General features: G+C 36.4%; 1 long non-coding RNA gene across 2 annotated transcripts; it reads left to right on the top strand.

Moving 5' to 3' along the window:
- The first annotated feature begins 805 nt into the window (after positions 1-805).
- Positions 806-23,300, top strand: LOC132114558 (uncharacterized). 2 transcript variants are annotated; one of them, XR_009425334.1, is made up of 4 exons: positions 806-929; positions 2,490-2,606; positions 22,187-22,863; positions 22,992-23,300. It is a non-coding gene; the product is annotated as an uncharacterized LOC132114558 (long non-coding RNA). The 2 variants fall into 2 exon arrangements; XR_009425335.1 differs by lacking the exons at positions 806-929; positions 2,490-2,606 and adding an exon at positions 17,700-17,887.
- Positions 23,301-23,555: the final 255 nt, after the last annotated feature.

The raw sequence follows: 23,555 nt of genomic DNA on the forward strand, positions 1-23,555 counted from the left end.
TGAAGTTCTCTTATATACACTGTAAAAATACTGGGTTAAAAACAACCCACCTTTATTTGTTTATTGTTTAGTTATTTGGCAACCCAGCTTTGGGTAAATATTGGACAGAACACATGCTGGGTTATTAGACTTTGGGTTAAACGTTTTTACCCATTCTGGGTTGATTAAGTCATCTATTGTTTTAAAAAATAATTGTATTAGTGGCTTAAAATGGGCTGGAAATTAAAAATCACACACAAAAAATTACTAGGCAACAGCAATAAACAAAAGATGAACATTTTATTATTAAGCAAGAACATGGACAAAATACAAGACAGCATTAATTTATTTGGATGTATACAGCATATATTACATACTGTATTACATGCACAATATTACATACTGTACATTTAAACTCAATTAACAAGCAACCAAAACCTGCCCCAAAACAAACTGTACTGAAATTAGAGAACATATTTTAACATCAAATTAATTTACACTCAGTATTATAATGAATAAAATCAATTTATCTTATGCATGGCAAAGGTGTTTCCAGCGGGAAACGAACACTGCTATTCCATACACGATTTCCGCATTGAGGAAATAAATTGGATCCTATTCTCTGTATTTTGATTTGAGGTTCTCTGTATTTTAGATCTGTATTGAATGACGTGTCCATTATTTTTTTTTTCTTTAATTTAAGTATACCTAGATCCATAAAAAGTTCTGCTCATTCTTTAAAGTTCCAGGCTAGATGGTTTGGTTGATCTCTTTATTCATGTAAGTGGACTTGCTGTCTGTTTCTCATTGGTCTTCTGCAGGAGAAACAGGATGCTGGATGGAGCTCTATTGCAGTGACATGGGCTGATTGAGTGCTGTGACTGCAGGCCATATCTAGCATGTCAGCGGTCACAGCAGCTCCTGTGATTTAGTGCGGAGAAGCATGTCAGGTGAAGGGGGATTGTGAGGTGTTTGGTGTCAAACAAGCCTTGGGTTGTAAGTTATTTCAGGTTTAGCTGAGGTATGGCACAGAATAAAATGAGTCTCTTTTTAGCCCTCTTCTCATTGCTGTCTTATTATTAAGTCATTAATAAATAACCAACTTTTACAAATGCATTGCAGGTTTTACTCTTAGAAATGGAAGTATTTCCATTTTCTGGAATTTATTCATGCAAAGTCAGTTAAATGTAAAGAGACATTTCTGTGTTATACTGTATCATCTTCTGGCATCTGTTGTAATAGCTGTTGTAAAAGTGTTTACTTACAAAAACTGACCCAGTTTTATGAGGAAAGTATTCTACCATAAAGAGGACTAGTACTGTAAGTGTGCATGTAAGAAAAATATTCTTGGAACAAGCTAATATTGTGGGGAAAAAAGTAGAAGATTTTCTTACTGTACATGTACATATGTGCATGTACACATACACACACACACACACACACACACGTGTGTGTGTGTGTGTTTGTTTGTGTAATATTAAAAAGTGGTTTACTAATATTAACTTAATATTTAATAATATTTAATATGTTGTTTACTAAACTAATTGCTCTTTCTTAAAATACATGTAAAACTATACCTCAGCTTATGCTCTAAACTATAGGGAGCTCTTTTACATTACTAGGTTACAGTTAACAACAAAGCCCAAACTTAAATTGAATTACTATTTATTTTTAAATATTCGACACTCTAATGTGTGAAAATAATGTATGCAAACAAGTACAGTATATTGCACATAATGCAGTTTTAAAATTAACTTCTAAATTACCATTTCTATTTGTTATTGAAGTAGGCTACTGTATACAGTATTCCTTTACACAGTGGCTGCCATAACTTGTTTCATAACAGAGTTATTTAAACATATATAAAATAATTAAGACATAACTAACAAGTATATTAAAATATAATGAGTATATAGTGTAATATTTCATGATTTCAACTTCCATGGTTGAAACAATGATTGAGGGTTTACGTGAAGCATGGGATGTGTAGTCATGTTTATTTCATGTTTAAACTAGTAGTAAAAAGGATCACACTCCACACTGCCGTTTGAACTGATCCGCTAATACAGTGATCTTTCCCGCCACATCAACGAGCATCAAAATGGCATGTTGTTTGAATTTCCTGATAAAAGGGACATAATTTGAAAGATGAGACTTTGTTTCTTATCAAACGTAACAGTATATAACACTGGAAACTGGACTTGTGCAAATATTTTATTGTTATTTGAGCTGCTACCGCCAAAATGTAATGCATTAACTACCAGTAATTTTATAATTAGGCCTACACCATAGTCTATATAACATTTATGAAAATAGTAGTTCCTGTGGCTCAGTGGTAGAGTATTGAGTTAGCAGCTCAAGACATTGTGGGTTTGCTTCCCAGGGAAACACATGTTAGGTAAAAAAAAAAATTCATCTTAAATGCACTGTTAGTCGCTTTGGATAAAAGTGTCTGCTAAATGTAAATGAAAAACACTTTTTGTTTTCTCTTTGAACATTTTTATCTGCAGGTAATGGGGATATAATGGATGGCAGGGTACCATGACGACATCATATCCCATCCTTGGACAGGTGTTTCAGTTTGCGAATGAGAGGAAATGGGATCTTTACACCCAATTTGAAGTGAAGTGAGTGTGCATTTACATGGAGGATATCCCGTGACCCTGGTGTAATGACTTGCAGACTACAGGTGGGCTTGCTCCTGAGTGGCACTGATGGGTCATATAAACACACTCTATCACTGGCTCTCTTTAACTCTGAATACTACTGTTGTGTCAGTACACCATTTAAGTCACAACATTGGAAATGAAACATTTAACAAGAATGTTGTTTGCATCTTTTAGATGAAAAAGAAGCTCACAAATAGTTTTATTTTCAGGCCAAGCGTCAACGTTCAACTGCAGAATGTGGGTGTCAGTTTTGTTTGGAGTACAAAGAGTCATGTTCATAAACAGTTTGGTTATGAAAGACATGATTGAAAATCACATTCTTTAAGTGTAGTGTCTTTAAACAACATTTTCACAATAGCCAGATTTGTAGAGCTCATGCAATATGTGCAGCATGCATTAGACAAATCTCTACAACTTTTCATGTTATCAAAATGAAGTATGTATGGTACGAGGAGCATGTGTTGCAAGTTTCTCTTTGCAGGCAATTACTAATGTAGGCTGCCGTCAACCCCTGTTAGGTTATAAAAATGTTTTGAATAGCTGTAGTTCGGTTGCCAAGCGAAACAAAATTCATATTCAGCATTTGGCTGCATAAGAAAAAAGTGATTGTACGAAACTGTTCAGAAGTTTGGAGTTGGTAAGATTTGAATGTTCTTGAATGAAGTCTATTATGTTCACAAATGCACAGTTCAAAATAACATTTATTATTTATATATATAGTGAAATGTAATTTATTGTTGAAGTCCTGCAAACATTTCAACTAGCTATTACTTCAGTTTATTTTTCTGGAAATCTTAATACATAATTTTTATATTTACTGTATATTTATATTTCAGAATTCTTTTATGAATAGACAGTTTAAAACAGCATTTATTTATTATTTGATTATTTGATAGTGTGTGTGTGTGCTAAAATGTTTTATTTTTATGTTAAAAGATTATTGTACATATTTTTTATGCATAAAAAAATGTACTTGGTTTAAAGTATTTAAAAAATTTAATAAAAACAATGATAAAAAAATATATATTTATTTGAGATAGAAAACTTTTGTAACAATGAAAAAGTGTTAACGTCCGCTGTTTTTCTTTTTTCAAAACTAATATATATATATATATATATATATATATATATATATATATATATATATATATATATATATATATATATATATATATATGCAGCACTTAAATATATATCTTACTGATCCCAAACTTTTTGGAAGATATTTTTGTTTTTGGAAAATGTAGTCTTGCCCAGACACTGTGAATATAGCCAGCACTTCATCTGTTTCTCAGTCAGCATGTTTCTATGAAGTGTAGCCCATTACATAAAACACACATGCTGTGATGATTGAGAGATCATGCTGTCAGTGACCACTACTACATGAGGCAGCACGAGGCTACTGTAAGCTCAATAGTGTGTCGTTTTTCCCGCCTTTTCTTCTCCTACACCCTTTCTCTCAGTCTCGGCCTCCGTCGCTCATCCCAAGGCATATGTTGGCCATGTGAGATGTAGTTTGGCAGGCGTGGCAGAGGATTGTGGTGTTCCCGGGCTGTGACTACAAAAGGGAAACATGGCAGGCAGTGTAAGCCAGCACTGAAAACAGCTGTTCACGCATCCTTTCTCCTTTTAATGACACTTCCGCGGCTGCCCAGGGGCAGCTCCAGCTCGGAGTACAACAGCTACTTTTTCCCTAAGTAAAAACGCTGTCTGTGTTTAATTGTTGGCAGATTTTTTTCCCCTCTTGCTCTGTGTTGTATGCTCTCTCTCACATACACAAACGCACACACACTTCCAGCCATGGGGATTATTAAGGGTGTTTTTTAGAGACGAAAGTGGCCTTAAGATCTTCAATAATGTGTTTGGACCCTGAACAATACTGGGATCCAAAGTTTTGCGTTGTTCTCAGATCCTTACAGAATCTGCCTGCCACATTTTATAATGCGTCAAAACAATTTACTTGTTAGGTACAATTTTCTTATTGTGTTCTTGATGCATTGCAAAAAACACATTAAAGACTAAAAGTGCATAAAGTGTAAAATTTTGTATAAAGGGAGTCCCATGTTTTTTTTTTTGTCTTTAGAAAGATTTTCAGTTCAGAAACGGTGCATATAAAACTTAAACGTAGTTTACGTGACATTGGTGTGGTATTATTTTTGGAGCTGTTCTATTTATGTGCATCATTTTGTTGCTGTGTTTTGTCAGTCTTCAGTTTAGTCTTCTGTGTGGGTTTTTCAAAGTTGCAGCAGTGCAGTCCTCTCTGTCTGTATTTGAAAGCCTGTCTGCTTGGACATCAATAAACGTTGTTGAGTAAGGAAAAATGTTGAGGTGTTTGACGTCCAGTTTTAAAGCATTTAAGATCTGTTGGTGCTGATGTTTAGAGGCAGCACCAGCTCAGACGATGAGTTTGTGTGAGAGAGAGGTTATCTTTGGGGACTGCATCATATGAATGTCAAATCTGTCACCCTGCCTTTAATTGGGGGTTATTAATCATGTAGACTGTCCTGCAGTGAACAGGCCTGTGTTCAGACTCTTGATGGTTTGGCCTGGCCTTGGTGTTTATGCATATGTGCAACTGATATTAATTTTTTTTTTTGTATTATCCCATGGCGATTTAAATGCAGATTTTAATTGGTGCTGCTAATTAATTGGCAGTCTTTACAGCTGTACCTTAAGTCAAAGTTCCTGATCATAGCTTGTAGAATCCAGAAATTACCCTCCAGTTCTAAAGATATGTCCTTAAATGTATTCTATAAAAGCATTATGCATTGCATTAACACATGTAGGAAAGACTTTTAATTCAGTGGTATAAAGGCCAATATAATGACCCTCAACTCAGCACAATAGATCCTTATAGCAGATAATCCATAGAGGCTGATTTGTGAGTCATCATGGAGTGAATTAAACCCAATCATGTCTGAATTAATCATTTTTTCTGCCCTACAATTAACCACTGGACTGAGATTAGCTTAAACATTTGAGTCTTGCCTTTTTCCTTTAAGGTGTCTTAAACCATCAACCTTAAAGAAAGGCACATTATTTTATAAAGTCATACTATTCAGCTGTGTGGATTTGTTTTGTGATTTGTATTATTTTTTCCCAGTATGTTTAAGAGAAGTTTTGGCAGAAACAGAAGGACTTTCTTTGAAATGTGTTATGTTATGAAGTAACCTATATCAGGAAGTGAAAGATATGAATTATTGATTCATGCAAGAGGGTCCAGCTGCACTTACTCAGTTAGTTAATGGTAAGGTAACACCACTGCTGAATCCACTGTGTAATGTTTGGAATGTAATTATGAAAAAAAAAGTCATCCATCATATTTAAGTCCACTCTTCTCACCTTCTCACCCGACTGAGTGTCACCTCTGTCAGGCAAAAAGATTTTGGAAATTAAAAAATTTGAAATAACATTCCCTCACTGACTTCTTTATCTGCACTGCTTTGATTTGACGTTACCTAGTTGGAATGTTGGAAATATTATGGTTATGAATACCTGCTCTTGTTACTAGCTGAGAGAGGTTCTAATGTGTGAGGTGGTGCATAGCTCTGGCCTTGTCTCTATTCAGGTGGTCAGCCAAGGGTCAGTTCTCATGATGGCTAAGCAGATACCTGCCCATTATTTGTATTCAATTACCGTTATAAACTGTGTAAATAAAAAATCTAATGCCGTTTATTAATAAAACCAAATGCAGTTAGTTTCAACTTCAGTACATCTCTGTCAAGCCATAGATGGTACACCAGTGCAGAAAAGAGAAAATATTGCTCATGAGGACATCTAAAATTAAGATAATTAGTTGATTCTAAAGTACAGAACCATTACAAGGAAAGATGTCAGAGAAGTAAGGAAGAAGCATTAATCATGAACTCTCTCTCACACACATGCTGTAACACCATGTACAGACTCACACACTCATAGCACACTGAGCTCTTTTCAGAACTTTATTATGGTTTTCACACATTTTCATTTAAAATCTGCATGTTTTGGCTACATGATTATATACCATTCTACACAAACTGCACATTGAGAAATGTGTGGCTCTGAGCGCAAACCATGTGACTGTAGTAATTGAGCTGGTACCTCAGGGTGTGTGTGTGTGTGTGTTTGTGATAAAAGGTTAGAGGGGTCATGCATAGTCTGATCCACAACAGTTGGTTCATTGTGGAAGCACTGTGCTGAACATGTAGACATATTTGTATATATAATATAAATTGTGTTTTATACTGTAGCTCAAACATGTTAACTCTCAGGTTTTAATATTTATGTTTTTGTTCTTTATGTCTGTTGCCCCAAAGACCACAATGATGTACTTTAATAATAATATATTTAGACAGGTAATATAATATAATATAATATAATATAATATAATATAATATAATATAATATAATATAATATAATATAATATAATATAATATAATATAATATATTATGATATGATATGATATGATATGATATGATATGATATGATATGATATGATATGATATAATATAATATAATTGGAAAATTGGCAGGAGTGTTTCTCTGTGTATGTCATTCAGAGGGTCTTACCATATAAAAATTTATTCCATTTGTTAGTGTTTTATATCTAGTATCTCTGACACCACAAACCTATTATAATGTACAATTTTATTTAAGGATGTTTAATCCAAATTTCAAAAGTATCAGTTTCCATTAGCTTATGAAATGTCAGGAAGTATCCACCTGGCTTCAGTGCTAACTATATTTTGAGCTATTAAAATTTCCTTAGACCCAAAACAGAACATGAGGACCCTGAAGATGACCACTACTGAGTCATCTGACTGTGTATGAGTAAATGTGGGGCTTGAGAATATAAGAAAAAGAGAGATGGCTGAGTGTTTTTTTTTTTAGATCAAGAGAGTTCATTTTGGGGTTAATTTTCTATTCATTTTTCATTTTTGTGATCATTTCTAATCACTGGCCTGATGAGAGTAGCCTCTGGGCAGTTTGATAACTGTTATTCCATAGTGAATAGCCTCCATTTTTAAACAGAGGATGTTATGATAGCTGGGGTCAAATGGAAAGGTCACTCTTCATTCAGATAAAAGGAGGAGGAAATGACACGTTAATGGCCACTGCCTGTCATGGTGGTCCAACACAGAGTCATCCAGCTGTTGCATGGGTCAAGCAGAGGATCATGGGTAAAGGGTAAAATGTCTTCAATGCCCTGTGTCCAATAGGGTTTTGTATAACAAGTTAGTGTTTAATGTGAAGTTTCTTATTTTTGACTTTAAACTAATGTTTTACATATCTAAACATTCTAAAAATGAAAATGTTAACATTACTTTATATTATAGATCAGTGGTTGTCAAGTGGCCCAATCAAAAAAGGTTTATTTTAATTGAAATTATTATTGTTGTTGTTGTTGTTGTTGTTGTTGTTTTTCAGCATTGATAATACTTAAAAATATATTGCATTACAATGAAAAATATATTACAGTAGAATACAGGTAATACTGTTTCACACTATTAGTATTTTTACTGTATATTTGAGAACATAAATGCAGCCTTGGTGAGCATAAGAGACTTACATTAATTAATCATTAAAAATGTAAAAAAAATCTTTGACCTGTGAAACTTTTGTCAGATACTGTGTATATATGAAAAAATTATGTCTGTTTATATATATATATATATATATATATATAAACTTGTTCTATACAAGTATTATATAAAAATTCTCCTTTTCCAATGTACTATCCAGAAAATATAGGGTGGGACTATTAATTAGTCTGATTAATGGCAGTTGGGGCAAGAGTTTGGGAGACCTGTTTGGAAACAGTCATAATTTTAGCGATTTAGTTTGGTGCCGCTAGTGACAGAAATTACACAGTTCACCTTTAATTCAGCTAACTACAGGCTTGAGGTTTGAGAGGCTGAATAAATGTAACTTCAGTTTTGCTCATCATGTGCAGTGTGATGTCTAATATTATAGCTGTGGTGTTATTATCTTTGGGATAATTAGATGCACACATTTGCGTGTCTCTATTGTGAAATATGTGTGCGTGCACGGACATACAGACACAAACACATGCATACTTACGACCTACAGGCCTGCCTATTTACAGCCCCATATGCACAATTACATCAGACAAATGAAAGGCTTCAGTTCGGCTTATTTTGGTTTGTTGCATGCAGTCTTTAATATTGCCAACTTTAGCAAACGTACACTCTCGCAGTGCAGCCACCGTCTCCGTGCAGCAGACGCAGACATACCCTAATAATCATCCCATATCCAGGCCTGCGGGGTGCATTCCCCCTGCCTCCCTGCTCTATGATGTGTTGAGTGCCGTCCTAATCAAAAATCAATGCCCCCCACTTGAGCTGGCCAGCCTGGCCTCATGTCAGCCGCTTATGTAATCTGATAATATCAATCATAACTGCGTTGGAGGCCATCCGTCTAGTTCCCACTGCTCTGGGGTCGTGTGGGGGGAAGTCGTGTCTCCTGAGCCATCAATTATTGCTTATTATGGGCTGTGGCTCAGGCAGAGAGCAGAGGAACTGCTCCTCCATAAATAATATTAACAGCATCACCCCCATCAATCAATAGCTGTACAGTTGTACAGCAGCAGAGTTAATGGTCTTTCTCTCTCGCTGTCTTTATTTCTCCCTCACTTGCTCTTCATCTTTCTCTCTCTCTCTTTCTCTCTCTCTCGATTCCCTCTCAGCCGAGATCAATGCTTGTGGCTCCTTGGTTGTACTGAAAGTAGGTAAACTGGGTAAATCTAACCCCTCCGCTGCGCTAGGGTGGGGGTAGCCGATGAACATGATCAAAAAGGACGGTGATGGGACTTGCCACTCTCTCTCTGTCACGCTGTCTCCGTCTGTCAGTCAGCCTGTCTGTCTCTCTCCCTTCAACCCTCTCTGGTCACCGCTGAAATCATGTCGACTGTTTCTCTGTGTCATGAATAAAATTAGCCTCTAGTTTTTCTAAATCGAGTAGTCAACGAATCATTAGGTTGGTTTCAGCTTTTAAAACACTGAAACACTGTGAAAGCTGTCTTTTATTGTATAGAAATATAATTTGTTCCATCAGTTTAACTCATTACAAGTTTCATGTTTATTCAGTTTTATTCATTTTAAGAGTTTCTGCCCTATTAAAAATCATACAGGTATTTCAGTCAAATTATGTCAGTCAGGAATTATATCAGTCAAATTCATCTTTTAAGGGACAAAAAAATAAAAACAACATTATCAACTCATTGTTTTCCCTAGAACCATCCCAGATGTTTATAACTTTCTTTCAAATATATTTTGAAAAATAATTCATATCTGTAGGTCTATATAATGGAAGTGGATGGTAACACTAAAGTTGACACTTCCAAAACCACACAAAGTGATCACCGCCACAAAGGATGAATCAATGTCTTCTGAAGTGAAAAGATAGGTGTGTGAGAGAGAAAAATATTATTATGTTTAACTTTTTACACTTTAAACCATTGCTCCTGTCTGTTAGATGTTAGATCCCCCCTTTATGCAAATGTTGTTTATGAAGCGTGAAATAAGTGCATTATGAAAATCATGCAAGAAGTAATGTGGGAGCACAGAGGACTGTCACGTTCTCATTTGAGCTCCATAATGCATCACTTGTGTGCAAACTGTACAAAAAGAACTTACCACTGCACTCAAAAAATTCTTTAAATATAGTAGACCACACTCTCTGATTACTCTGTCACTGAGAGACTAGTTGTCCATCATGACCTAAAACAGAATGCTTTTAATGTTCAACGCTGTATTTGTAGGATAAGAGCACTTTTAACACAGGATTGAGCTCAGTAGAGAGCCGTTAGCGCTGGGCTCACGTTTAAGGTCAGTGAATTGTAACACTAAGGAAATGTCAGAAATGGATGTCATGGAGAATAATTAGGTGGAATTAATGAGTCACTAAAATCCCCATATCCTACTTTCCTGTTGCTGCCTGCTGAAATGGTGTGAGTCCTCGTGTGTGTATGTGTGTGAGTCAGCCTAGCACGCACAGCATGAACCAAGACATCAGGCGGGTGTGAGATGAAGGTGTTTTATGTGTGTATGATGGGAGAGACGGAATGAATGTGTGTTTGATAAATACTTCCCGTTATAAGTTTTTAACTTCTTTGGTGAGATGGCGAGAGGTAGCTGAAGATTACAGGGTTTCAGGGTAAAATGATAATTATGAGAGCGTGTTGTCTCAGCAGTATAGTTCAAGCAAAATGAATTGGTGTAATCATCATCATGTGACTTACAAGGAAACATTCATGAGAGGGAGAAAACTCCACACACACACACACACACACACTCCCTTCTGAAAAGTCTATGGGATGCTAACGTTCCCATCGGGCCTCTTCATTAGGCCTGGGGAAAGAAATGGATTGCTGAGCTAGAATAGCACCGAACCACATAAACCATTCTTGACCAACATGAAAATTCATGCTGTGTGTTTGTATTTTACAGTGGAGATAAACTGGACTGTTTCGTCCATGTCTCATTACATTTAAAGGCAAAATTCACATTTTGGGAGTATCTTGAGAATTTGGACATGCATTGCATAAAAAGGGAATAAATAAGCAGACAATCTTTATATGTAAAGCATCCTTCATACAAAGGATGCAGTCAAAAAATATTATTCTATTTATTTGTTCAATTCTACTGCATATTCATTCACCTTTTATTTAACTAGGAAAATGGAAAGGTGAAATTTAAAATCTCTTTTACAAGAGTGTCTTGGACACTTCACTAAATATAATATAAATGCTGTTTTATATTATTATTATTATTATTATTATTATTATTGCTTTTACAATTATTTAAAATAATAAATATAGAGGTAATGTTTTTATAAAAATAATGTAATATATTTGTATATATAATAATATATTTTTATATTTGTTTTAGTAATGCATCTAATATTTTTTATAATCATTTATTGAAATAATTATTGAACCTCTTTTATGAATTTAATGCTTAATAATGTTACTTGTGCCTTTTATTATGTACTGTATGACATACTATGACACACAGGTTCCGTTTGTGTTACATAACCTATTGCTTTTCTCATTCTCCCCCCCAAACCCCCCCCCCCCCTGTCTATCTATGTACCTATCTTTCTTTCTCTGTCTTCTACTTGTGCCCATGCCAAGTATATTAGCTCGCTGGAGCCCTCGGCAGTGCTTTCAGAGACAGATGACCTCTTACTGACTTGTTCACATCAAAGCCTGATCAGCTAACCCAGACTACACATCCCTGTACCAGCAATTTGTTTAACAGGAGAAGGCTTTACAGAGAAATAAAGGAAAAGGGGAGAGGAAAAGTGAGTGTGTGGGAGAGGAAAAGCTACTTTGAGATGCCCTGCTAACCCTAAAGCACATATTCCCAGCGTGGACCTCGGCTATCCATTCGGTTTCGCAGGATCTGTATTGATTTGGATCGCCATTTATGTTGAGCCTCCCGGATCAGACCACGGCCACTGCTCTGCTCCCAGGACAGGTGAATTCATTACAAGGGGGTTCTCAAAAGCAGATGGGCCGTGCGTGTGTGCTGAGTGTCAAGCCCAGGTGAATAATGAGACCTAAGCTATGAATGTGTAAAAGGTGCGGCAGGAGATTACACTTTTCCTCTTTCCTCTCCCTCAGCTCAGACTTGAGATGCTTCTCTCCTTTTGAATAAATAAGAGTTGGACAAGGACACAAAATTGCATCCATAATTAATGAAAAGACACATTAGTGCTGATGCGCTGTAATCCATAAAACAAGAAGAAAGACGTCTTTTGAGAGAAGGAGAGAGAGAGAGAGCGAGAGAGAGAGAGAGAGTTGTGACACGAGCGGTGAGCCACAGGAGAAGAGGACACACAGAGACAGGAAGTTTCTCTTATGAAGAGTGAGTTCCCACCGGCGGTTTCAAATCCATATCTGGAGCCACTGATGTTTAGATGAAGATTGCTTTGTCTGTAGACTCTAGTCTCTGTGCCTCCAGCGTGCCATATGAGCCCATATTGACTTACATCTGCTCTGCTGCCGGCTGCACGAGCTACAGGCAGCCTGTCGAACCACCTTAGACATTTTATTCTGTACGTTTACACAAAGTGTTTTTTTTTTTGCTGGATGTTCCTTTAATTCTTCACTTTTCCTTTAATCTGTATAATAAATGTGAATTTAATCACAATAGTCTAGCATTTAATCGCTAGCAAAATGCTTATAATTAAAAATAGACGGTGTAATACATAATTCTCAGTGTCTTCATAATCATATCGCATACTAGCACCTCTTTTCCTTTCCTGCTGTGTAATACAGAGTCAGACACTAGCAATCATCGTCGGCAACATCTAGATGGAAATCTAGACATTAGTAATCAGCGCAGGCTTCTAGATGAGGATACAGTGTAAAGCTACGTCCTGTATTTACGTCTGCGCTCGTTACAGCTGGCTGAGAGCTGTCAGCTGAAGATGTATGACTGGGGATTTAAAATGGACATAATTTCATGCTGAAGATGGAAACTGTTATTGTTGTTTGATTGTCGAACATTTTTGGGACAGGCGTAGTATGCCTTTCTGCGGATGAGGGGTCAATTTAAGTCCCGGTTATTTATGTGCTCAGGGAAATGATGTTTTGAAATCTGCCCCCTCTTTAAACACTGTAAACAAAGGTTATCAATCATAAACCTTGTCAGCTGTAATTGTTACCAGATCAGCAAGAGGATGCTTGATGAGCGTAATGCAGTCGTTATGCATGGCTGTGAACTTACGCTGTATTTAATGCGTATGGTATTGAATACTATATGTTTTAATACTTTATATTTTAAAACATTGTTTAAAGGGGCTAAGGGGACAGTAACATTGAGTTTTCTTTTCTCACTTGTTTACTTATTTTATGAAAAAAAAAAAAAGTTCAAACAAAATTACTTACTTTGCAGCAGTTGCAACTTATTTATTTGTGCAATGGTGAAATTATTTATTTTTCTAATTATTATTGATTAGATTGATCAGGGTCAGAAATTATTTAGCACCGCTGAAACTGAAACTGATGAAATCAACAGCATACAGAATTGCTCAGAATGCTTTAGAATTGCTCACCTTTTATTCTAAAATAAAGAAGTTTGAACATGAACACAAAACATATGAGGTAAACTTGAGAGTTTTGAGTTACCCTGGAAGGCCGAGAGATCAATTGAAAATTATTCTTTTGAATTATATTATTAAAATAGGCATAAATCACTTAAACTGTTTTTGTCATGTAATATATTTTCAAAACTATGAGCTTTCTCTTTCCGTTTCTCTTCCCTACAACATGCTCTCTCTCTCTTTCTCTCTGTCAGTCTTTTCTATAGCATCTTTAGTCCCTGATTGGCTATTGCTCCTTATTGATCATGTTGCGGATAATGTTCCATGCTAACTCAAGACACAGTATGTGTGTTCGGGTGTGTGTTTTTTCCTCCAGTTGGAATCATTTTACTGATGTCAGGAGCCCTGCTAATCCTAAACACTAGATCAAACTTTTCAGAATTGCTTTTTATGTGAAGCAATATCAATACCATCCGTGCCCCAGAGAGAGCAATGATCTGTGTGTGTGTATGAGAAAGTGAATAAGAGTTAATAGATGTGTGTGTGCGCTCTTACCATTATTGAACGCACTAGTGTGGATTTTTATGGAGCCGGGGGGCCTCCGTATTGACCTGTGGCTGACATCCACTTTTTACTTTCATAACATAATCAGCATTTGACATATGATTATAATAACTCCATTCTCTTTAATGCATTCTCAACCAACAGATTGATTTTTTTTTTTTTCTGGCTCTCGAACCAATTACATAAATATGTGTGGCATAATTAGTTTACACGTTACTGAATTACTGACAGATTAGAAGTGAAACCCCACAGTTCATACAAAAGCACATAACTGCCAGAGAGGAAATTAATATGGATTCAAACCCTCCTTAGAGACTCATGCATACACACACACACATGCAGAGAAAAGAGAGATCTGGCACTGGTTTGAACTCGATATAAAGAAAGAAAGAACTTCAGACGAATAGAATAAGAGAGAATATGGCGGAGAATAAAGGGAGGAAAACAACCGAAATCTTGGGTAATGGGAATTCTGGACGGAAACACTGTTTGCTGCTGGTTTCCAGTTTCCTACTGAATCCGTTAATCCGGGTAATGTAGGTCATAATGAGATCAGCATATTAATGGCGGGAGTGAGGGCGATGTAATTAAAGGCTGAGGGAAAGGGATAGATGAAAATCATATGCAAAGCCCAGAATGTTTAAACAAAGTTCAAACACAAAACTTTTGAGCGATTCCTTTCTCAAATAGCAATATAGATGAAATTGCACTTCAATTGTGCTTCCTGACCTTATGGGCCTCATTCACAACACAGGAGCAGTACGAATGTGTGCTTGTAAATCGTTCATAAAACCTTCTGTATATTAATAGCTGCATTGAATAAGAATAGATTTACGCAGAGTTGATTCTTGAATTTGTACAAATATTCTTCCACACATCCAGACGGTGTAACACATGCACACAGTGTTTTCCTTCTTGTTCCTTGTTGCCTGGATCTTCCTGACCTTTGCTGGCAGTATTGATCCGACTTCTTCCCCGGCCTTCTCTGTTCAGACTAACACATATAATTGCTATTGGGTTCCAATGACCCTCTCTGCATGTCTGGGGATGCTTTACTGCTGATATAAATCAATTCACACTCACAGAAACAATATGTGGCCATTACTGCTGACGAGGGTTTGAAAAGGCTGCAGAGGAAGAGGCTTCAATAAAGGATGATTAGAGCACACAGATCTATGCCAGAGGTAGTGATAGTAAGCAAAAAGCAAGCAGAACGACAAGCAAAAGTCAATCAATCTTGATTTTAGCTTCCGTGTGCACAAGCAGTTGTGACCGAACCGAAGTTGTTTTGAATTAATGTTAAGATAAAGATCAGGGAGATGTGTTTGTTCCTTTTCAAAGAAAGACGATGGCTTCCAATCTGCAGTGGTACAAAAACCCCCAAAAACCACTTTTGCATGAGAGGTTCACACAAGTTGATTATCAGTGTAGTTTCTCATTAATCATTTCGTGTGCAGCTTAATTCTTGGAACATGGAAAGTTAATATGATTTGCCGTCTATGCTCTAATTGTGTTTCCTGCTCACACTACCTTCCTGAGCTTGGCTCTTCTCTACAGGTGTGACTGCATAAAGAGGTCAAATCATTTTTATAGCCTGCATCGTACCCACACCTCCATCTCGCTTGCATATCTCTCACCTTTTCATATGCAAAAAGGCCTCTAATATATTTATCAAAGGTGTGAGGTTGTGAACACACAGCCTTGGAAAACTTTTGCATAATCATTTTGCATAATTATTATGCATGCAATTTATACAGCGAGGTTGAAAAAGTTTTTAGCCTAGGTTGTTGTCAGCTTAACATTTTTTTCCAAGTAGCTTAATTTATAGCGCAGGTGCTGATGCTTTTTTTCCCCCTTGCAGTTAAATACACGTCATGGGAATTTGAAACAATTTTCACTTCTAAGCTAATTATGTCACATCTCGGTTATTATTTTTGAACATATGAAGAAAATGTAGTAAAGTGTTAATTAATTCAAGACAAATGAACAACAACATACTTTTTTTTTTTTTTTTGGATTGTATCATTACGTTGATGACTGAAGTGAACAACGTAATTCTCTATTAGATTAATAAAAAGTGCGGTCGTCTGATTTTTTCAAACTTTTTACTACAGAAACATTTTCGGATTGTCATTTATGGTTTACAAATCTTGCTTTGTGTATTACACACACACAGAAAGAAACATCCTCACAGCAGTTTTGGTTTGTGTGTGGATGTGTGCAACTTGCGTGCAAAGTTCTAACTTCAAAACTGAATGCATTCACTCCCATTCAAGTATGAAAGTGCCATCGCTCTTGTTTTGGATTCCTTGTTAATCACGGCAACACCAATACGGTTGTATTTTCAATAATTAATCATTCATGTTTTTAATATGACTCTTCTATTCATTCTTTTCCATAGCACCATAATGGTTTTGGGCTGTTGCAGATTTGGAGTTTCTCTTGTACCTGTCCGCAGAACATTCCGGGTGTTTATACAGCTGCCGTGTGACTTGCTGTCCTCTCTCTGGCCATAGGACCTGGTCCCAAATATTTCATTTCCCAACTAAAACAACCCCCCCCCCCTCCAAACACACACACACACACACACACACACACACACACGTGTGCACACACACGCGGTGATGAATGTGTAATCACACTGATTAAGTTGTTATTAGAGGGCAGGAGATCCTCTGTAGGAAATGGGGGTGAGACACACAGATGATTATTTACATCCCTCTATTCTAACCACAGCTGGAATAGAGAGGGGGAGGCAGAGAAATATGAATGTACAGCTTGGTGGGGTCTAGGTAAGCTTTCTGTTTTCATTACGCAGTGATGAAAAAGATGAAAAGTATAATTTAATGCAATCACTGTAAAGTTTTATTTATTTATTTACTCTTTTTCTGCATTCTCTTTCTTTAAAGTTCATCTCTTTCCCTCTCTGGTGTCTTTTTTACTCATACTTGTTCTTACCAGAAGGTGGTGCTGCTGCATCTTCACTATGAAACTTAAAAAGCTCAGATACTGTAGAACAAGCTTGATTCTGCTTCCCGGTACTCACAATCTCTCTCTCTCTCTCTCTCTCTCTCTCTCTCTCTCACACACACACACACACACACACACACACACACACACACACACACACACACACACACACACACACACACACACACACTCAAATGAAGTGGTGTACAGTATCCCCTGAGAAGGGAAGAGTTAAAATATATCTATATTTATATATTTATGGAAAGTTTTTGATTTGTTCCTGACTTGAAGTGTTTGTTGAAATAACATTTGCTGCTTTTGTTTTGTTGAAAATTAGTAGAAATGAGAAGATTGAGGGGGAAATAAGTGTGATTACCGGCTACGACATTTAACGGTTTTAAAAATGTTGCTCTTCTGTTTCTCCTCTCCCTCTCTTCTGTGCTGTGTGTGATGTAGCTGCCTTTAGAGTCTCGTTCTGTGACATTGACTCTAGAAAAGAGATAGAAAGAGAAAGGAAAGAGAGCGAGAGAGAGAAGCAGGAAAAGAGAGAAGAAAAGAAATTGTTGTTGGTCTCGGGGAGAGTGAGGGGCAGTCGAGCAGTGATGCGGCGGGAAGCACCGGTATCATGGAGTTCTCAGTATTCAGAGGAGAGAGGTGTGTATTTATGTTTAGTGTGTCTTTACTGATTGTAGCATGCTAGGGAACCGTACGATAGGAGGCCTACTCAAATCTAAAAGACATTTCTCTTTTTTATTAAATTGATAATGACCTCCTTTAATATTCCTGTTGTTATTGTTAATATTATTTGTAGCTTTTTTGTTTTTGTCATATATATATAAAACCATCAACATAGCAATTCGGCTGTAAATCATCTGGTTTCAATAACTGTGTTAATAGTTGGAACAGATAATTTATAAATGCATATTCTGAAATGTATTCTAAAAACACACTCAAAGATAAATTGACATGTTGAGATTGTTACCATGACTTTACAAACAGGTGTGAAAAGAAAAAAAAAAGAAAAATAAATATATAATGCTAACAACATATATGGTGAGGATAATTTAAGTAAGCTTTTATTCACATTTATTGTGGATAGAAATGAGGAAGAAATCGATAAAATTCCACATGAAATTGATATACGTCCAAAAAAAAATTCATGTTTCAATACTTAATTCACTTCACTGTGCAAATGTACACATTCAATTTAACTGATCAAAATCTAACTAAATTCAGATCCCGTGGAGCAGCTTTTACCAAATTCAGTGTCAGTGTCGCACACCTGTGCATATGCTGGTATGTGTTTGTCTCGTGACAACCTCTCTCTTGACATTCATCTACATGTTGGCAATGATTTTAGCAGTTTAAAACCTATCTCGCACTCACTGGCTTCAGTGAGTCTCTTCACAGTCTTATAACTGTTGACTGTGTGGCGGTTCTGTCACCGCTTTTCTCTTATCTGACAGCTAATGGAGTGTATCTTTGGAGCACTGCAGCTCTATTTTAAAGTTACAATTAGGAGGAAGTTGTCATTACATGCTGCAGTCATTTCATGAAGTTAATTAGAAGAGATTCTTAAAGTTCTTTTGGCTCTTCTTACAGCGAAAACGGTGCTCAACAGTCTGCCTAATTTTCCTGTCTTAAACTGTGTGTTCAGGTGTGCTGGAAGTCTTATGGATGATAGGGTACAAAAAAAAAAACACACACACAAACACACACGTCAGTAGCTTTGTCTAGAATTGGATATCACAAGCCCCGAGTCATGAGTTTTCTATCTAAATTATCTTATATACTAGATTCCACCGCCATATTAAATCTGGGGGAGCTCTGTTATTGGGGGAAGGCTCTGCGCTAATCCAATTGTGCAATTAGAGGAGGAATAGGGGGAGAGGAGTGACAAGGGAGAGGATCTTGGTCTGTACCATTGACCTTTGACCCCAACATGAGCTAATGTCATGTAGAAGATGAGCAACGGCGCTCTTACATTGTGGCCGTAATGTGTAAAGTATCTTAGTGAAACTGTGATCTGGTCAAATGTAGGCACAAGCTGATGCCACAATTGCATTTAAAATATAAAGAATATAAAGAATTATGTGTGTTTCAAACACAATGCATTATAATAATTAAATAACAACTGAATTTATGTGGTTTCACTGATTTTTGTTTGAAGAAATTGTCTTTTTTACAGTTTGTTTCGGATCAGATTTTCAGTTTTTGTCATCACATTTAATTACAACATGTTTAAAAAGTACATGATGTATTTTTTTATATAATTAATATTATCCTAACATCATCAGACTCTTAATGGAAATCAATGACGCATTTGAGGATTTAGTATATTAACATGCACTTAATAGCATGTGCATTATTTAGATTGGACTTACTGTAATTATTCCTCAGTTATTAGAACTAATCCAAAACTCTTTATGGCTCGTCCTTCTGTAACCTTTCACAGACAAACAAAGCTGCAGGATTGTAATAATCCTATACAATCCTTTTGCTCACCACAAGACTCTGTGCACCGTAACTGTGTATAAATGTTTTGAGTCTTGTATCTTTTCATGTAATCTATGTTCACACATAAAATGCCATCACGTTGCCTAAACAAAACTGCATCCCAGTTAGTTCTGATAATTTCTAAATCAGTTTTAAAAATTTACTGTTTTCCTTACAAGGTTTTAATAGTGTTTTAGTCAAAAAAAACAAAAACAAATAAATAAATAAAAATAAAAAAGATGATATTATTACGGACATTTGGAGTACACAAGTGAGACTTTTTTATTTATTTATTTATTTAGTTAGTGTTTTTGACCTAATAATTAGCAGAATAATTTAAATTTAATTTAACACAACAATTTGTGTGTGTATGCTTGCATTTTCTCATATAGTAGCCTCCTAAAAAAGGGAATAGGATTTTTTCTGGAACATGCCTATTAAATCTGTCCTGTATAAGCTACAAAATGGTTTGATATTTCGCTAGGCTAATTTCTCAATCTAATTGCTGCACGGTCATTTTTATTGGTTACTGAATGCTATGCCTGTTTTAGTATATTTAAATCCAACATATGCCAACACACAAAGCTGCCATATTGTGAGGTCAATACAGTAATTGTTTAAGACTACTGTACCGTACAAACTGAACTCTTTAAATTTCATGTGATATTTATTTGAGGGACCGGAATTACTAAAATTTCACTTGAGATGCCAAATAAAGGCTGACTCCCTTTACTTTCTCTGATTTATTTGTAAAAGGATCCGATGGGGTCTGGGTTTCACTGTTATAGTCTGGTTTACATTTGGGCTCTTGTTTGTACGTGGCTGTGTCTCAAAGAGCAGACCATCTCCCACCCTGTTTACGACAGAGTATTTACACACATTCTCTCACTGGGCTGCTACAGCATTTCAGTACCTGACACTGCCAAGTTTTCCCTGCTGAGAGTTCTTTTAGCCCCCAACCAGCATTTGGGTTAATCTATTATTAGTGGGATTCATTTTCTGAATAAAGGCCTGAAATTAGACCTGCTAGTATAAGAGATTACACTCTTTTTTGTTTTTCTTGAAAAAAAAAAAAAGTCTCCTGTGTGTATCTTAAAACAGATCACATTATTGCATTTACACCTATTTTACGTAAAATAGCAAAAAGTTATTAAAGTTAGATTGGGCATTACCTGAAATATTTAGTTTTATACTAACTTTGTGTGTGCCCCACTCGTTTTTCTTTCTAAATGCATCAGTCACCCCGAAGTAAATTTTTTTAGCTTCTGTTGTTTTTCAAATGCTAATGTACTACACTCGTTATCACTCCACTTCTTTAGTTCACAAAGAAAATATTACATTAAACCCCTTTCCTTTTCTGACTGCTTTTGTTTCTTTCTTTGTTTGTTTTCGCCCCACATTTCTTCCAGCATTTAGCGCCCTGATGCATCTACGCAAACTATTGTAGCGCAAATAGTGTTTACTGGAGGCTAACCATGACATCTGTTATCTTTAATACCCAACAGACCAAACAATACGGTTTCAAATAAGATTATGATCGTCGAATAAGCCTTATCTGTGTAATTCAAAAAATATATATTGACTTAAATATGCTTTGTAGATGTAAGTAGATTAGGTTATCTGGAGTCCCTATCTGCTCTCAGGTCTGTGCTGGTGGGGGGCACTGTTATAATCCTGTGGAATAATCCTATGATTTCCACAAGCTGTTTTGTGTTATTAAATGTCGAGTGTCTGAGTTGATGTAATGTCATATTAATCCCGTTAACCACCATTTGCTGTCTGCCACAAAAGAAACAGACACTTGTCTTTTAATACATGTCTGCATACAAAGTAATTAATGTGGCTATTAATTCAATCATTGTCCTGTTTGATGTGAATATTCCAGTCAGAATGGATTATCATAAATCAACGCATATGTTAAATTTAAATTGAATAGTGATTAAATTGAGATTAAGTTTATGGGCTGGCTTGAAAGTGTCTCAATCAATCTTTTCCCCTCTGTCTCCGGTTCTACATTAATGTAACTGTACTTTAGTAGTCTGAATTCATTTAATTAATGTTAAATATAAAATATTCAGATTTAGTTATGATTAACACGGTTAACACGGTTCCTATTATAAATACTATTGTTTTTAAATGGTCTTCTAAAAATAACAAAACTAACATAATACAATTATGTATAACTTATAATATTAGTAAAACCAATATAAATACTATCCATATATATATCTTTTTATCTAGCTAACTTGACTTATCTTATTTGTGTTGTCATTTGTGTACTTTATTTAGGAAAAAAAAAATCGAACTTTCTACATGTGTAACCATTTAAAATCAAATTATGTGCAAAATTTAATCTTCACCTTCTCAGAACCAAGAAGTGAAATGAATTGTATCTTTTGCTGTATTGCATCTGTTTACTATGATTACATGCTGACCTTTCTGTCTTTGACTTTGCAGCCATGGCTCTCCAGGACATGACAAGAACAAAATCCATCAGGTGGCCCGTGGAATTTGCCCTAATTGGTTTTTACAGTCATACCTTGTTTAATATAATTGGACTGTCATATAAGGGTTGTCCTGGCTGTTATGCTGGGCTATTTTTATCCTGTTTATTGTAAGTCAATTCAGTTCCTGGAAGATCCCTTTAATGCCCTGACTTGCATGTCCAATATTATTAGGTGCTATGAGTTCAGCTTGTGCAAATCGCTTAATGCATAAGTCGGTAAGAGGCTCTGTGCTGGCAGGTCAGACTGAAGGTACAGCAGATTAATATTTGATCATGCAGGAGGGTTTGTAATCACAGCTGATTGATCCTTCAGCTGAGTGCCCTGGCAATTATCATAATTGTTGCCCACCGTACCGGCTTCTCTCTCTCTCTCTCTCTCTCTCTCTCTCTCTCTCTCTCGCTTTCTCTCTCTCTCTCTCTCACTCGCATGTCTCCCTCACTCTCCTCGTAACGTGGGCCGCAGGTTGAGAGTCTGTGAGACAGGAATTCCTGTACAGTGTGTCTTTGAGTGTATAATGCAGGAGAAATGTGGGAGAGAGGTTGGATGAGGATCATCAGAGGCGAGGTTTCCCTCTCTTGGGCGACATTGTGTGTGTGTGTGTTTGTGTGTGTGTGTGTGTGTGTGTGTGTTTATGTGTTTGTGTGTGTGTGTGTGTGTGTGTGTGTGTGTGTGTGTGTGTGTGTGTGTGTGTGTGTGTGTGTGTGTGTGTGTGTGTGTGTGTGAGTGTGTGAGTGTGTGAGTGGTTGTGTCTGCAGGGGCAGTGGGACGTGGTTAGCTTGTGTTAGTGTTTCCGAGGACACACACACGCTGTATTCTGGCAGTGTTCAGAGTGAATCCCCACTCAGCCACGATCCACGCTCACGCTGCGAGACGGCGTGTAACACACAAACGCGGGAAAAAGACAGAACGCTGTCTCTATTTACACAGGACTCTTTTATCATGAAATTTGGATCAATCTTTCTCTCTGGTTGATTTGTTTTTCGAGTGATTTTACTAACTGATGCTGAATTGCCTTATGGTCCATAACCTGTAATAATAAAGCTTGTATATTATTTCAGAAATGAGTGCTGAAAGGGTTCAGCCTTTATTGTGTTTGTGTTTATCACATCAAGCTGTGTTTGTATGCTGTCTTTATTTAACCAAATATCTCCATTCATTTGTGTAACTTCTGGATTTTTACACAATGGTGTGAATTTGATTTCTTTCTTTTAAAAGCCTCTTTGTTTAAGTGGAAAAATACCAAACTGGTTTCTAGCTTGTCTGCCTTTGAAGCTGAGGGGTATAAGTGCCACTGAATGTGTGAGGCAGCCAGTGCTGTG

This window comes from Carassius carassius, chromosome 3 (assembly GCF_963082965.1).
Source record: "Carassius carassius chromosome 3, fCarCar2.1, whole genome shotgun sequence".
Classification (NCBI taxonomy): Eukaryota; Metazoa; Chordata; class Actinopteri; order Cypriniformes; family Cyprinidae; genus Carassius; species Carassius carassius.